Genomic DNA, 14,852 nt, shown 5'->3' with positions numbered 1-14,852 from the left:
CTGTAACCCTCTCCTTCACAAATTGATCTGTTTTGGGGTCCTTGTTTTATACTTTATTTGGCCTGCGGCAGAGGATTTCCCCACAGTTCTTTGTGTTTGAGGTGGCTTTTTCAAATTCATCTCCTCTGTCCATCAGGCTGAATGGGGCTTCCCCATAAAAGGATGGGTGTTAATTTCTTCCCTCCCTTGTATGAATGGGAGATGAAGTTCTGAATGGAGAGGGTCCCCCTGATAGTATCTCTGGTGATGGCTGGACATTTCACAGTTCTGCTGCCCCTGGAGGACTGATTTCAGTCTTGATTTGCTTTTCATTCTGATGTCAATAGCAGAGTCCCGATTCCCAGCAAGGCATTGTCCTTCCCTGAATAGTGGTTCCTGGGTGTTGCCTGACTTGAGAGTAGTTGGTTTCCTGCCTGACCTGCTTGCATTTTTATTTTACAGAGCATATTTACATTCTACATACACCAAAACATGAATTAATGTACCATATTTATTACAAATACAAATATCTCAAATATTTTATATCTCAAAGATTGGTGTTGAGAGGAGGGTGCCAGACTCTTTTCAGTGGTGCCCAACAACAGGATAAGGTCAGTGGCCATAAAATAAAAGACAACAAGTTACACCTCAAGGTGAGGAACAATTTCTCTCCACAAAGAGTGGCAGAGCTCTGGGAGAGCTGCCCAGAGTGGAGTTCCCTCTCTGGAGACATTCCAAACCCACCTGGATGTGCTCCTCCTCACCTGCTCCAGGGGACCCTGCCTTGGCACAGGGGTAGGACTATGTGATCTGCACAGGTCCCTTCTAATCCTAAATCTTCTGTGGTTCTGTGGTTCTGTGATTCTTTAATTAACAGAATATTACAAATGTTTGGGGTTTTTTTCCTGCTTTCATTTATCTGCTTGGGATATCATTATGATCTATGTGTTTCTCCTAAAAATGTTTTAATCATTAGCCAATTTCAAAAAACAACTAAATAGGGAGACATCTGGAATACCTTAACTTTTGCCATTAAATTGATATAAAAAATAGATAAGGGAACTGAGAACTAAGGGGCCTGAAGTGCCTCACAGAGGGAAACATCACAATGTGACCATACACCTTCTGAGGGACCAGAAAACTCACATGAACATTTCTATAGGTGGTAATATTGTTATTTTGAATATAAATTGTTACAATTCATATAATCAGAGGACGGTTTGGGTTTGAATGGACCTTCAAAGGACCTCTAGTCCAACCCCCCTGCAATGAGCAGGGACATCTGCAACCAGACCAGCTTGCTCAGAGCCCAAACCTGTAGGGAAGAAGCTTCATGAGCTCCTTTGTTTACAGAGTAATTTGTGCCCCTAATCTGTTTGTCCTAGCAAGACTTTAGAAGAAGCATCTCTTTCTCTGCCTCTTTTCTTTCAAAGGTCACCTCACCTCTCCCAGACTTCTCTTCTGAGCATTCTTGATTAATCAAAACCATCATTTTCAATCTGTTCTTAATTTTCTCAGGCCTGAGTCCTAATTCCCAGTCTCAAAGACTTTTACTGCCCCTTCCCTTACACTTGTATTCTAACAAGAGAAATTACTTCCGAAAAATAAGTGAGAGCAAAAAATTAAAAATTCCCCAGAAACCTTTGGTTCAAATTCGGTGTGCAACAAATGGAAGATGGATGGCATTCCTGATCACATCCATTATATTTTCATTATAATGACAACACATGAAGTTCTGACAGTTCTGGACTGAAGTTCTCACATTAATCAAAAGCTGTCTTCATTGTTTTTCTGGTCCTTCCTCATTAAGGCTGTTGCAGCTGAGCTATAGTTCTGTAAGTTATTCCTAAACTGACTCCTTTTCAAGAAGAAATGCAATCCATCTCTGGAATATATGAGTATTTCCAGGCATAGAGATTCCAAAGCACAGTAGGGGGGAGATAAAAGTAATTATACCTCTGTTTTAAGAGAAAGACTGAGAGAGAATAAGTCCAAATGTGTCTGACAGTTGCTTACTGTAATTTCTCCAATGTATGTGTAAGCACTCTCTTACCATTAGCTCACAACTTTTTAAAATTCATCCTGATAAAAGAACAGATTTCACAGAAGAACTGGTGAACACTTTTCCTAGCCGGGAACTGAGGTGAGATGAGAAGATATCACATTTGGGGTTGAATTTAACTCTTCTTATGTGTCAAATCATTCCATTAAAGAATGAGGAAACTTTTTTTTCCCCCAAAAGTCTAACAAAGCATTCAGAAATATCCTAGGTCTAATAATATTATCATGTTCATTGACAGTAAGAAAAAAAAAAAAAAAAAAAGCCTTATTTTTGCACCAATATTTATTAATTCAAATTTTCTATACCTGAAGAGACCTTCTCTGCTCAGGCCAGCGCTCACACCCTAATCTGTGTTTAGGTTTGGAAACAGATGGCCAGTGTCAGGACAAGTGGAAATGGCCTCAAGCTGTGCCAGGAGAGGTTCAGGTTTGGCATCAGGAAGAATTTCTTCTCTGAAATGGGTGAAAAGCTGGTCAGGCATGGGAAGGGTCTGTCCAGAGAGGTGGTGGAGTCCCCATCCCTGGAGGTTTTCAGGGAATGGTTGGAACTGGCACTCAGGGGTCTGGTCTGGGTGACAAGGTGATGTCTGGTCACAGGCTGGACTCAAGGATCTTGGAGCTCTTTCCCAAACATTATGATTCAATGGGTCTGAGGCCAGGAATATCATACAGGATTGCAGTAATACTGCACAAAGTAGAGCTGAGTTCTGTGCCAGATCTGGTTTTCCTCCAAAAATGGAAGTTGTGCAGCATCTCTGGAAAACCTCTTCTACTGCTTTACTCCTGCTTCTTTTCCTTTCTACCCAACAGGAAAACATCTTCCTGTACAATACCAGTGTCACCTCACGTGGTGACACGAGGACTAAGCATCCTCTTAGTTCCCACAGACCACTCTCAGAAACAACACTGACCAGGATAATTTCCCCAGGGTTTGCTGAAGACACAGGAATTTTTCAGCAGGCTTCTCAGATGCCTATCTTCAAACTTTTTAATGAATTTTTAGGACCTCTCAGTGTTTGTGATAGACATTGAGCATCCACTTCAGCTTCTGGTGTAGTAGAATGAGGTGTCATTTGTCAGTCTCTAGTACTTATTTACATTATTTAACTATTTTACAAGTAGCTCTTTACTTTTACCATCAATTCTCCCACTTCAGTTCATAAAGGGTCCAGTAAAACCACTTACCTTTATTTTGGTTTTGCTATATGCAAGATTGGCTTGCACCTAACCTATAGTTCTCTCAATCAAATATTTTCCTGTGTTTTGTTTCCCTTACCCTTTATCCCTTTTCTCACTTCTTAAATTATATTGATTGTTGTAATTCTTTCCACCTTCCATTTCTTTATATTTCTATTTCTATGTCTACCTAGAAATTGCCATCCTTTTATAACTTACTTTCATTTTCCTGGCAGCCAAGGCTGGCTAATGATCAGTGTGGCCTTTCTTGAACTGCAATTTACTGAGTGTCTAATAAAATACACTTATAGCTTTTAATTTTTCATTTTATCTGCGTTTTGTTTTTCCTATTTCTAAAGCTGATTGAGGCAAAGGAGACAGCGATCGCCTCTTTCTGTCCCACAGGTCAAGTCATAGGTCTAGAATAAATGCAGACACACTGACCTCCAATTTTTCTTTTTATGTATTGAAATAATTTTGTGACAACCAGCTGCCTCTCTTTGCCTTTGGTTGGAATATTTCTGGAATACTCCACACCTACACATGCAGCTGTTCCTTGGACGCAGAATTGGACGCTGCTTTGCCTTCTGAGAGAGTAAATAGTGAGTTAAATATCCTACTGACTTTGCAGGGTCTTTTTATAGATCCTAATATTAGCTATTGCAGGTGTTCAGTGGCACAAGTTTTATTTTCAGCTCAGTTTTGTCAACAGCATTCGTTGTGCCTGTGATGCCAGAGCTCCTAAGTGCAGGAGACACACAATCTTCTATCTGTCAGATTTAACTTGTTTTGAGCTATTAATATGAAAAAAAGAGAAAAAAAAATTTTGTTGTTTTAGTAGTTCACCACCCTGAGTGAGCTCACTTTGCATTTAATACAATAAAACTATGAAAGAAGTTTTGTTGGGTTTGCCATTTAACACAGCATCATAACAATTGTCCATCCTAAGGATGGCTACTTCCATCTGTTGATATGTGAATTAAAGGAAGTGCAGAAAAGGCTTCTCAGATCCTTTGGAAGCACCTCAAAAGCATCACTTATTCTGTGCATCTATTACAACAATGAGGAAAAGCAGTGATTATGATTTGGGGTATTTGCTTAAGGTTCAGTCCTGTTACTCCCAAATTTTGTTACAGGAATTTGTTTTACTCTAGGGAGCTCTTTATGCTTTTGGTGAACACGGGACACAGAGCCCAGCAGAAGGTGGAAAATTCCCTGTTGTAAGTAATTCCTTACAGCTCAAACTGTATATATCCATATATTTTATTATTGAATTAAGTGCTCTTAACCACTAAGAATATATGTAACAAATCATTAAAATTACAAAGAAATACTTCTGTATGAAGATAACATCTCTCCAAATTTCCAGGAATGAAAGCACAACTTTCCAGAGTTTATATCAGCAGGACCACAGTGTCTTGGATTTTCAATCTTTGCCTCCCAGTGTGCTACAAAAAGCAGCTGTTCAGGCCATTGTTTCTCCTTCACTGGGATATGTTTTCTCAGCCCATGGTGTGGATGAAATCTGGTTTGCAGCAGTTGCTCTCACTCCTAAAATTGAATTATCAGTCTACAGCTTTTTGAAGGGACTAAAATAAATGCATGTGCAAAGAAGGGCAGTGAAGCTGGGGTACAAGTCCTGGGAGGGGCAGCTGGAGGAACTGGGATAGTTTAGCAAAAAAAAAAAAAAAAAAAAAAAAAAGAGTGTCAGTGGGCGAATTTCTTGCTTTTTACAACTCCCTGAAAGGAAACTATAGCCAGGTGAGGGTCAGGTGCTCCTCCCAGGTAAGAAGCATTAGGATGAAAAGAAGTGGATATTAGGAACAATTTTCTCACCAAAAGGATTGGCAGGCAACTGGACAGGCTGGGCAGGGAAGGGGTGGAGTGACCATTCCTGGAGGTATTTAGATGTGTCACTTTGGGACATGGATTAATGCTGGAATTGTCAGGGTTAAGGTTTGATGATCTCAGAAGTCTTTTCCAATGCAAACCATTCCCTGATTTGATGAAAATATTTAGGATAAACCCAGAAAGGGCAGAGAGCTACAGGCAGAGATTTGAGACATAGACCTTGCTTTGGACCACTTTTATCCCCAAACCCAAGAGCTGTCTGCTCCCTGCCTGTTTTTGAAGCAGCCACCAGCATTCCACCAGGAGCATCCTACCTCTCCTTGTTCTCCCCCTCTGGAGAATTTCTGAGACCATTCCCTGTACCTGAAATTGTTCAGTGTTCAAAGAAATACCCAGTTCAGTTTTCCATGAGTAGGCAGATGTTATAAAGACTTCCAGGCAAACATACTTGGTCTTACCTGCTCCAGGTCGGGACTTGGCACAACAGGAGCTCAGCTCAGCCTCTGAGAGATGAGAGACTCCTCAGTAATGACTGTGAAACCTTGCTTTTTATTTTACCTGCCAAGCCTTTTCCCATTTTCTCCTGAAGAACTTCTATAATCTTTCTGTCTCCCTTCCCTGCTGCTTTGAGAACTCCCTTCCTTATTTGTTCCCACTTAGCAGAAAACTGCAAATGGCCAGGAATTTTCCATGTAAAAGAGGCTGTTTTCCTTAAATCTGCCTGAAATTTAGTGACTTCACTCCCTGGGTAAGGAGGCTGAGCCAAGTGTACCTACAAAGAAATATTTTTTCTGCCTTTTCTCTAAAGAAAGTGCATTTGCTCAGATGTGTTGTCTGTCTGTCCATGCTGATGGTTCTTCACCCTCCTTATTCATCAGAAAGATGCAGCTCATGAAGATAAAAAAGTATCAAAAATTTTAAAGAATGTGGATTGTTGAACCCAGTGACAAACTTGAATTAGGTTTCTCAACATCCTATGAGATCAATCATCCCAACAGAGACTGGAGAATCCACACTGCAGAGCGAAAGGCAATCAGACCTCATAGCTCCTCTGAACATAAGCAGTATATTCTAAATTTCACTTAAAGTTCATTGGAATGCATCCCTTCAAGAAGAAAGAATGGTTAGGCATGTTTAGGCTGCTGTTTTGTTCATTTGGGTGGTATCAAAGTTTATGTGTTAAAGTGGTTGTTCACTGAGCAAACAGACATAACAACAGTTTTCATCCTGATATTGATTGGGATGTTATTTGGACAGATAACTCTCTTTATCTTCTCAGTCATTTCCATGCTGCTGGGATCTTTTTTTTTCTCAGACAGAATAGAATTGCACTTAAAATTCCAGTTGGTACTTAAGGTTCATATAAAATTACTTTCCTGCTTTCCTCAACATTTCTGCACAGGAAGCAACATTAATCCTATAACAGTCCTGTTTGTCTTTGTAAATTATTTACATAATTATTCTTCAACATTATTATAATATTTATTAATTATTAATTAATAAATATCTATTATTTAGTTTATATTATTATTAATTGTTAATTGTTAATTATTGATTGTTATAAACTATTATTGGACTAGTTTCATGCATAGGAAATTTATAGTGAGACAGCACAATTCTGTGAAGAGAAAAAAAGTGATTTCAATAAATTTTTACATCAATAAAATCAGTGATCGAAAAGCTGCTGCCTCTTCTTTTAAACATTGAACTCCTCATCCCAGTCCTTGCAGAAACCATGGAAAAATGTATTTGCACAGGAAAACAGACATATTGAAGAAATAGCAGTATCCCACAAACAACCAGTAAACCAGCAAGTAATTATTGATAAAAATATTTTTCTTCCCAGCATTAATTCGAGAGGATCTCTGAGTTTGATTTTGAAATATGCATTATATAGGGGAAAAAACCCCCCATTGCTCAGAAGCACAGCAAATGAGGTTCTGAAGCAGAACATCCCCTGCTTTACTGCCTAAACTGGCCGGCACCTTGAACCTAGAGGGCTAAAAAATCCTCCATTACAATATTGATTGCACTTTGTTATTCTGCTTTAGTGATTAAATACGTCAGCCACACCAGCACAGCACTGAGTCTTGATTAATCATTCTCAGAACAACAGGAGTAATACACAGAATATTTATTTAAAGTGTAGGCAGAGAGATCCAGTTATGATTTATTCCTAGGTTAGCTGGAAGCTGTCCTTTGACTTTTCTTGGGCTTCCATTTATTTTGTTTTGATTTCTCTCAATTCCTTACAGTTGAAAGAATCACAGAATATCCTGAGATGGAAGGGACCCATGAGGATCACTGAATCCAACTCCTGGCCCTGCACAGGACACTCCAAGAACTCCACCCTGTGCCTGAGAGGTAACATTCCATTCCCTAAGGAGCTGACTCAGAACTGGTCAACATTAAAAATCTACTATTAATACCAATGTTAATATTATAATCCTTTCTGCTTTTGTTTAAAAAAACTGAAAGTAATTTGGACATGAAACAAAAAAAAAAACAAAGCAGAAGACAACATCCAGTAATTATCTAAAATGACAAAACAAAAAAGACAATTCAAATAGAAAAGCAGCAAAAATTCATACATCATTAAAAAAAAAAAAAAAAAAAAAAAAGTTCTGAGCTAGTTTTTCTGTCCTTCAGGCCACTGAGATGTGACCAAGCTCCAAGCTGCTAAAAATGATTATCATAGGGCAGCATTCAAACTGGTAAATCCAGACTCCCAATAGGATTTTATAACCTCCAGTCCATTGTTTCATTAATGCAAATACAGGCTCAATATCTGAGTGAGGTCTATGTTCCTGTGATCAGAAGAAACTTAAAGTTCTGGCTTTTCTTATAAGAAAACTCACAAATATCCAGTAACACAGAGGGGGAAAATTTATTATTCTACTTATTTATTTAAGTAGAAATTAAACAGAAAAAAACCTATGTTTTGTTAGGATTTTTTTTTCTCGTCTCATTGTCTTTTAACCTCCCTTTATAATCCTCACTTGCAAAAGAACTTATGAACAAAATAGAAATCTAAAATACTATTCCTTATCAATGTATCATTAAATTACAATAAAGAGGAAGAAATGTTTATCTCTATCTAGAAGAGTTACAGAAGAACAAACAGCCTCAATTTTCATTGCTGCCTCTGAGTAAAGTCTTTGCCTGGTGGGATAGTCTTCACTTTGGGCAAAATGTGCACAATCCAAGCTGGAAAAGACAAAAAGCTTCAAGCAAATTTTCCAGACAAGTGAGGTTGTAAGAAATCCAGAGCCATTAAAGACTTCTTGTTTGTTATTTTTCCACACAATCTCACATTTCCTCCGTGAAGTCTCAGAGCTCAGTCTGAAGGGCTCATATTTCCATATTTTCATATTTTCACAGGATCCTAGAATGGTCTGTGTTGGAAGAGACCTTAAAGTTCATCTTATTACAACCATGGGCAGGGACACCTTCCATGAGACCAAGGTGCTCAAAGCTCCAACCAGCCTGGCCTTCTTCCCCCTTGTTCTTTTTCTGCGTGTTTTTTTAAAAGAAATAAAAAACTTGTGAGTAGTTCTAGGCTTGCCACTCATGACAATTGCACATGACTGAATTTTGAAGTTGGTATTCAAGGTTTCCAACGCTATTTCTGCACCACATGAGGGAATCATCCATATCACAAACCACATATTCCTGTGACTCTCCAGTTTGCTCATAGGAGTCCTAGAACATCCTGAGCTGAGGGGACTCATCAGGATGAGAAAATCCAACTCCTATCACTGCACAGGACACCTCAAGAATTCCACCCTTTCCCTGAGAAGGTTGTCCAGACACTTCCTGAGCTCTGGCAGTCTTGGTGCTGGGACAACTTCTCTGCAGAGCCTCTTCCAGTGCCCAGCCACCCTATGGATGAAGGATTTTTTCCTAATATCCAACCTAAACCTCCTCTGGCACAGCTCCAGCCATTCCTTCGGGCCCTGTCAGTGGTCACCAGAGAGCAGAGACCTTCCCTGTGAGGAGGATGCAGAGCAGCTGCAGACCTGCAAGAAAAGGATTGATGTTTGTGGGCCTGAGAGTTTTTATCCTGCTGGTAGCTGCCAACTCCTTTCCCAAGGCAAAAGTTTCTCAGGAAAGCTTCCTCCCAAAAGAATCTTGGCAAAACCACTATCCTTTCCCAAAACTATCTTTCTCCAGGTGGCATCTTCCTTTCCTGGTGCTCAGAGAAAAACATTTTGGCTGTTTCTCTAGTTTGACCAATGGGATAGGGGAGGTGTCAGTCCTGTTCACCAATCATGTTAAGTCTGTATCGGAACACCTTATAAAATTAGAGAATTAATTTTTTTTATGCCTTTTGCCTTCCGAAATATTTGGAGTCCTTACTCTTTTGTTGGTGTCCTACAGCGGCGGATGTTCACACACAGACACATCTCGACAGGAAGATGGATCTGCTGAACCTCTCACACCAATATCTGCACTCAGCTCTTCACCCTCGTTACACAAGAATCTGTTCCAGTGAGAACTGAATAAAAAATGACAGCATTAGAAGCAGAAATGAGGTCCTGGGGGTTGCGTTTTCTGCCTTACGGTACAAACTCGTTTCTCGTGTCACCTGCTCCCTGTTTTTAATACCCAGCTTGAATTTCTCTTACTTCAATGCTCAGCTGAGTCCCAATCCATCCTGTGGTTAGAAACGCTTCCTGTGGCACATTTTGTTCTGAAAATCTTTGTTATCATCGCCATAGAAATGTCTGATTAGTTATAACATTTACCTGGGATAAGAAAATGAAGTGTCATATTCCTGAAAATATGTACAATTGCTACAGGAGACAGAGTTATTCAATTCCTGTAATTCTGGCATGCAATTTTAAAGGTGTAGCTCAGCTAGCTGCCAGTTTTTCATGCTGCCTTCTTCTTGTAGGAATTGATGACTCTAAATACACCTCCGTGGCATGGGGGAACCTCAGTAACCAGTCTGAAATTATGACTTTCTCTAGGAAGGAAAGTGTGTGCCCTATTTCTGTATATTTTGCCCTTATTATCTGTATATTATGTAGAAAAAAATCGAAATAAATAACTTATTTTTATTTTAGTCCTTAAATTGATTAAATATGGAGTCTGAAACAGGTAAAGATTATCAGACCTTGAGTAGGTTTCACTTCAAGTAAACTAAGAGGAAATACACTTTTTAAAAAATCTGATAGCCAATTATTTGATTATACTGTACTTAAATGGAATCTCAATAGAAATATAAATAACATCCCTGTGAACAGCAGATGGTTTTCCATGATGGATGCCATTACAGTAAAGGATGGGAACACTTCTGCAAACAAATAGGCATTAATTAAATCTGTTATCTGTATTACAATCTGGGTGTGTAGAAAAACATATTACAGCTGTCTGATGTGTTAAAAGTGTTTTTCCTAGCAATTAATACAGTACTAAATATTATTTTATTTATTTATGAAGTTTTGAGTGCAACTAACTTAGAAAAATAATCTCCCTAGTGTAGATCATTTCTTTATTAGCCTCTGGAGAAAATTACTCTCTCCCTGGGGAAGAGTAATCTATATTCTTTCCATTCTTCTTTAACTAGATTGTGTTTGCAAATACAATTGCATTAATAAGACTCTCACTTGCTCAGAGTCTTAGATAAGTTTAAATATAGCATTTTGGTAGTGCTCTCATGATGAATGTATCTATTGCTACAGGCACTCCAAGACCAATTTTTCAGAGTTATCTACACAATTATTCAGGGAAAACTTGCTCACTGTGTCCTGGGAGAGTTTAATGCATAATGACTGCCTTTCTTGTTTCAAATTAGGTAAATACCTGAGCAGAGCAAGTTAGAACTGCGGGTAACTATTTATGTGAGCAAGGTTTTCCTGTGTTTACACTGAAATAATTGTGTGTATAACCCAGAGGTGTCGTTACATCTCTATTGCATGAGAAACCGCATTAGTCCTCACAACACATGGAATGAAATCCTCTTTTCCTGGAGTATTTTGATCTGTCACTGCTGCTGAGTCCACCTATCCCTGTGGTCTGGAGGTTTTTGCCCCAAAGGCTCACATGGTGTAACAAATGCTCGACAGCAGCAGCAAAACATCCTGGGAAATGGAAGTGAACCTGTAGGAAGAGTTTCTTCAGTTGTCAGTGGTGTTCCAGGGCTCATTAAGGACTGGAAAAGGCTCCCCAGGGAAGTGGTGGAGTCAGCATCCCCAAAAGGGTTCAAAAAACAAGGAGATGTGACACAAAATGGGTGTGGTGGTGTTTGGTTGAAGTTTGGATTTGATGATCTTGTTGGTTTTTTCCAACCTCAGGGATACCCCAATCCTATGATTTGGTGTGACCACAGCTTCCAGAGGGGTCAGGCTTTTAAAAGTGGCAAAAGGAATGTTCAGAATCCCACGTGTTTGTTGTGAGCTTGAGGCCTGTGTATTAAGGGGTTCAATTTTATTTTCCTTTTGGTGAAAGGAGCTACAGAGTGACCAAAGCAGAGCAAAAGGAGTCAGAATATATAAAATTGAGTGTGACTGATTTAGGAAGCAACTTCAACTGGGTGAATTTGAATTTCTTTCTATGTGACATTTGCCAAAGTAAAGAAAAGGAAATTAAGACCAAGTGAGATTGTTATTGGCTCATTTCTCCTGCAGTAGCTGTCTGTACCATGTCTTTGCATGTCGTGGCAAAGCACTTCATCCTAAATCTGAGGCAGCTCTTCATTTATCCAGGTTATTCTTTGACATTGAATGAAAGGGAAATATTTACAGGATTAGCAAACAAAACTGCAAATTCATTCAAGATCATGCTGCTATTGAGATCTCTAAGCATCTACAGCACAAAACTTTGATCTTCCCTTTCTCCTTGTTAATTTTAGCAAAATATGTCCATCAGACAAGGTAGGGAGTCAGGCCCACACCTTTTCATCCCCAGAATCCTCTTTGAAGGATTTAAAAAGGGGAATATGCACTTTCCTTGCAACTACTGTAAAATGGGTGTGCAGCTGGCTATAATGATGTTGAAGAATTTAGGGGAAAAATCAAGTAGCAACTGCTTCTGGATTTTATATATTCAGTATTTTCACTAGAAATGCAGAATGTGCTATAGGAAAAGCACTTCAGGCATTAAAAAGAAAGAAGTTATTAAAGGATTTAAAAGGATAGGATTAACATTCAAAATTATCTTGAGAAATTAACATGTGGGTCTCAGATTGATAGAGCAAGACTCTTAAAGCAAAATTAAAATCATTCTTCTGTAGAAGAAGAAGAAACACAGAAGTTTCATTCAAAACTGGCAAAACAGCTCAAGAAGAGTGAAGGATGATCAAAGGGCTGGAGAACCTGTCCTGTGAAGAAATAGTGAAGGAGTGATGTCTCCCATGGAGAAGAGAAAGCTCAGGAAGACGTCACCACAATATTCCAGCATTTAGAGGGTGTCTCAAGAAGGGCAGAGCCCCACTCCTCATGAGGAGCCACTTGCAGAAGATGAGGAGAAAAGGGTACCAATGGGAAAGGTCTCACCTTGATATAAGGGAGAAAAATTTTATAGTGAGAACAATCAATTAACAAAAGGGAGAAAAAAATTATAGTGAGAACAATCAATTAACAAAAGGGAGAAAAAATTTATAGTGAGAACAATCAACCAACAAAACAACCTGACAAGGGGTTATCGGGATGGGATGGGACAGGGTGCTCAGTGACCTCACCTAGGCCCCTTTTCCTTGGAAACTTGGACCAGATGGTCTTTTCATGTCCCTTCCAACCTAGACTGTTCTGTGAGTATATGAATTAATATCTGTCCTACACTGTTTTTTCTTCCACCCACTTATATCCAGAGCGAGATCTGGGAGCAGGATGGCCCATATGCTTCTGTGAGGTTTTTTTTTTCTCCTCAGTGTGCCTGTTTCTATATATTTCTGTTAGTGAAGACAGGTTCTGTGTGTATGTGTCACACAGAAATTAAATTTGCTCTGACCCTTTATAGATCAAGCTATCTGTCTCACAACTAAGTTCCCATCCTGCTGTTGTCAGTTTTTCTCATAATATCCATAGCAACAGGATTGTATTGTCAATCAAATATTTCACAAGTTTCAAGACCCAAAAGAATTATTAAAACATCTTCTATAGCTTTCTGAAGGGAAAAAATAAAAAAACAAGACTTTTTTTTTTTCCTGTTTCTCCTGTGATGAATCTAAAATGGATATTTTTGAAAAATAGCCTCCAGAAAGAAACCACCTGCATATGGCCTTTAAAGCCCAGGAAGATGGAGCATTCACCAAGACCATTGAGAATTTCAGTCTAGGTTAATTTTTTTCACATGTTTTAGAATTCATGTCTTGTTTCTAATTTGAATTTATATGTTTCTTGCTTCTGGGCTCTGTTTCTTGTTATGTCTTTCTCTACTAAATTAAAGATCTCTTTACTACCTGGTATTTCTCCCTGTGGAGATATTTAAACCATAATAGAGTCACCTCTTGGTTGTCCTTTTTTAAGACAAACAGCCCAAGTTCTTTATGTGTGATTAAATAAGTCTTTGAGCACATGAAAAACCTAATAACTGAAAACAACAACAAAAAATCTTCTTCTGCCAGCCTCAAATACCCAAAAAATTACATGGCTACTCAAAAGGGAGTACTTACAAGAAAATATAATAATCTATACAACACTAACGAGTTAGACTACAAATGCTGAAGGTATCCCAATACGGTGGTTCTTTAGAAGAGAGCTGAGAGGGGAGATATGAAATAAAGATGAAAATTTGGTATATAGGCTCTTGGTAATTAAAAATAAGTTGAGCAGCCTCTGTTCAGAGAAAAGGATGCAGCCATTGCTGAAAGAATTGTTGTAGAAGGGCTCAAGCATCTCTTTGAGTCAAGGGGAGCCCATAAACAGAACAAAGCAGGGTGTGCAAAACTAGGGGGACTTCACTAACGAGGACTTGAAAGTAACATGAAAAGAAATATCATAACTTAACAATCATTCTGGGATTAGAAGTAATTGTCAATGAAAGCTGTGGAATTGTCATCAGAGGGGTTATTCCAGCCTTGTTATGAGCTTTTGAGATAAAACGGTGTGCTGGAAAACTACAGGGAATGATTGGGAAACCTACTTGGTCCCATTTGAAGCCAGAAATCCATAATTAGATATTTTAAGCCACACCGAGGAAGCTTCCTTCATTTGGATATAAATAGAGGGATGATGGTGAAGCATCTAATGAGTGTCATTAAGCCACACTAAAGTCAGTGTTCCCTATGATCTGAAAGAATTTTTTTTTTTTTTTTTTTTTTTTGGTCTTTAATTAAAGCCCAGCAAATCAGCACCAAATTTAGACAATTAGACTTGGAAGAAACTCCAGGCCCATCTTCCCATTGTAAACTGGGCATATTGGGTTGAATCAGAAAATATTGAAAATATTTCTGACCATGACCCAATAGTGGGAGGAGCAGCAGCTGCCTCTCCCCTGGGCATTGCATCACTGAGAGCTGTAAATCACTGGAATTCAGTCAATCAGTCAATCAATCAGTCAATCAATCAATCAAACTGCTGCAGATCAGCAGAATTCTAGATCCCTGGTGCTGTAAAACAAGATATTGGTGAATGAATGTCAGGAAAGGGGATGTTGCAGGTTGGAAACCCTGCTTTATTCTGAAGAGAGGAAAGGCACTTCTTGCTCTGAGGAGAGGATTCTCAAAGCTGATGCATCGCTGCCCTCATCAATTAGGTCACTAACTCAAGGATTTATCAGTCTGTTTTTCTCCATGCTGAACATGTAATTCACCCACCTGGGGTGTGCTCCAGGGCAGGACA

This window comes from Prinia subflava, chromosome 1 (genome assembly GCF_021018805.1).
Source record: "Prinia subflava isolate CZ2003 ecotype Zambia chromosome 1, Cam_Psub_1.2, whole genome shotgun sequence".
In the NCBI taxonomy this organism is placed as follows: Eukaryota; Metazoa; Chordata; class Aves; order Passeriformes; family Cisticolidae; genus Prinia; species Prinia subflava.
The sequence above is the reverse complement of the archived record's forward strand: the minus strand, read 5'-3'. Positions refer to the sequence as shown.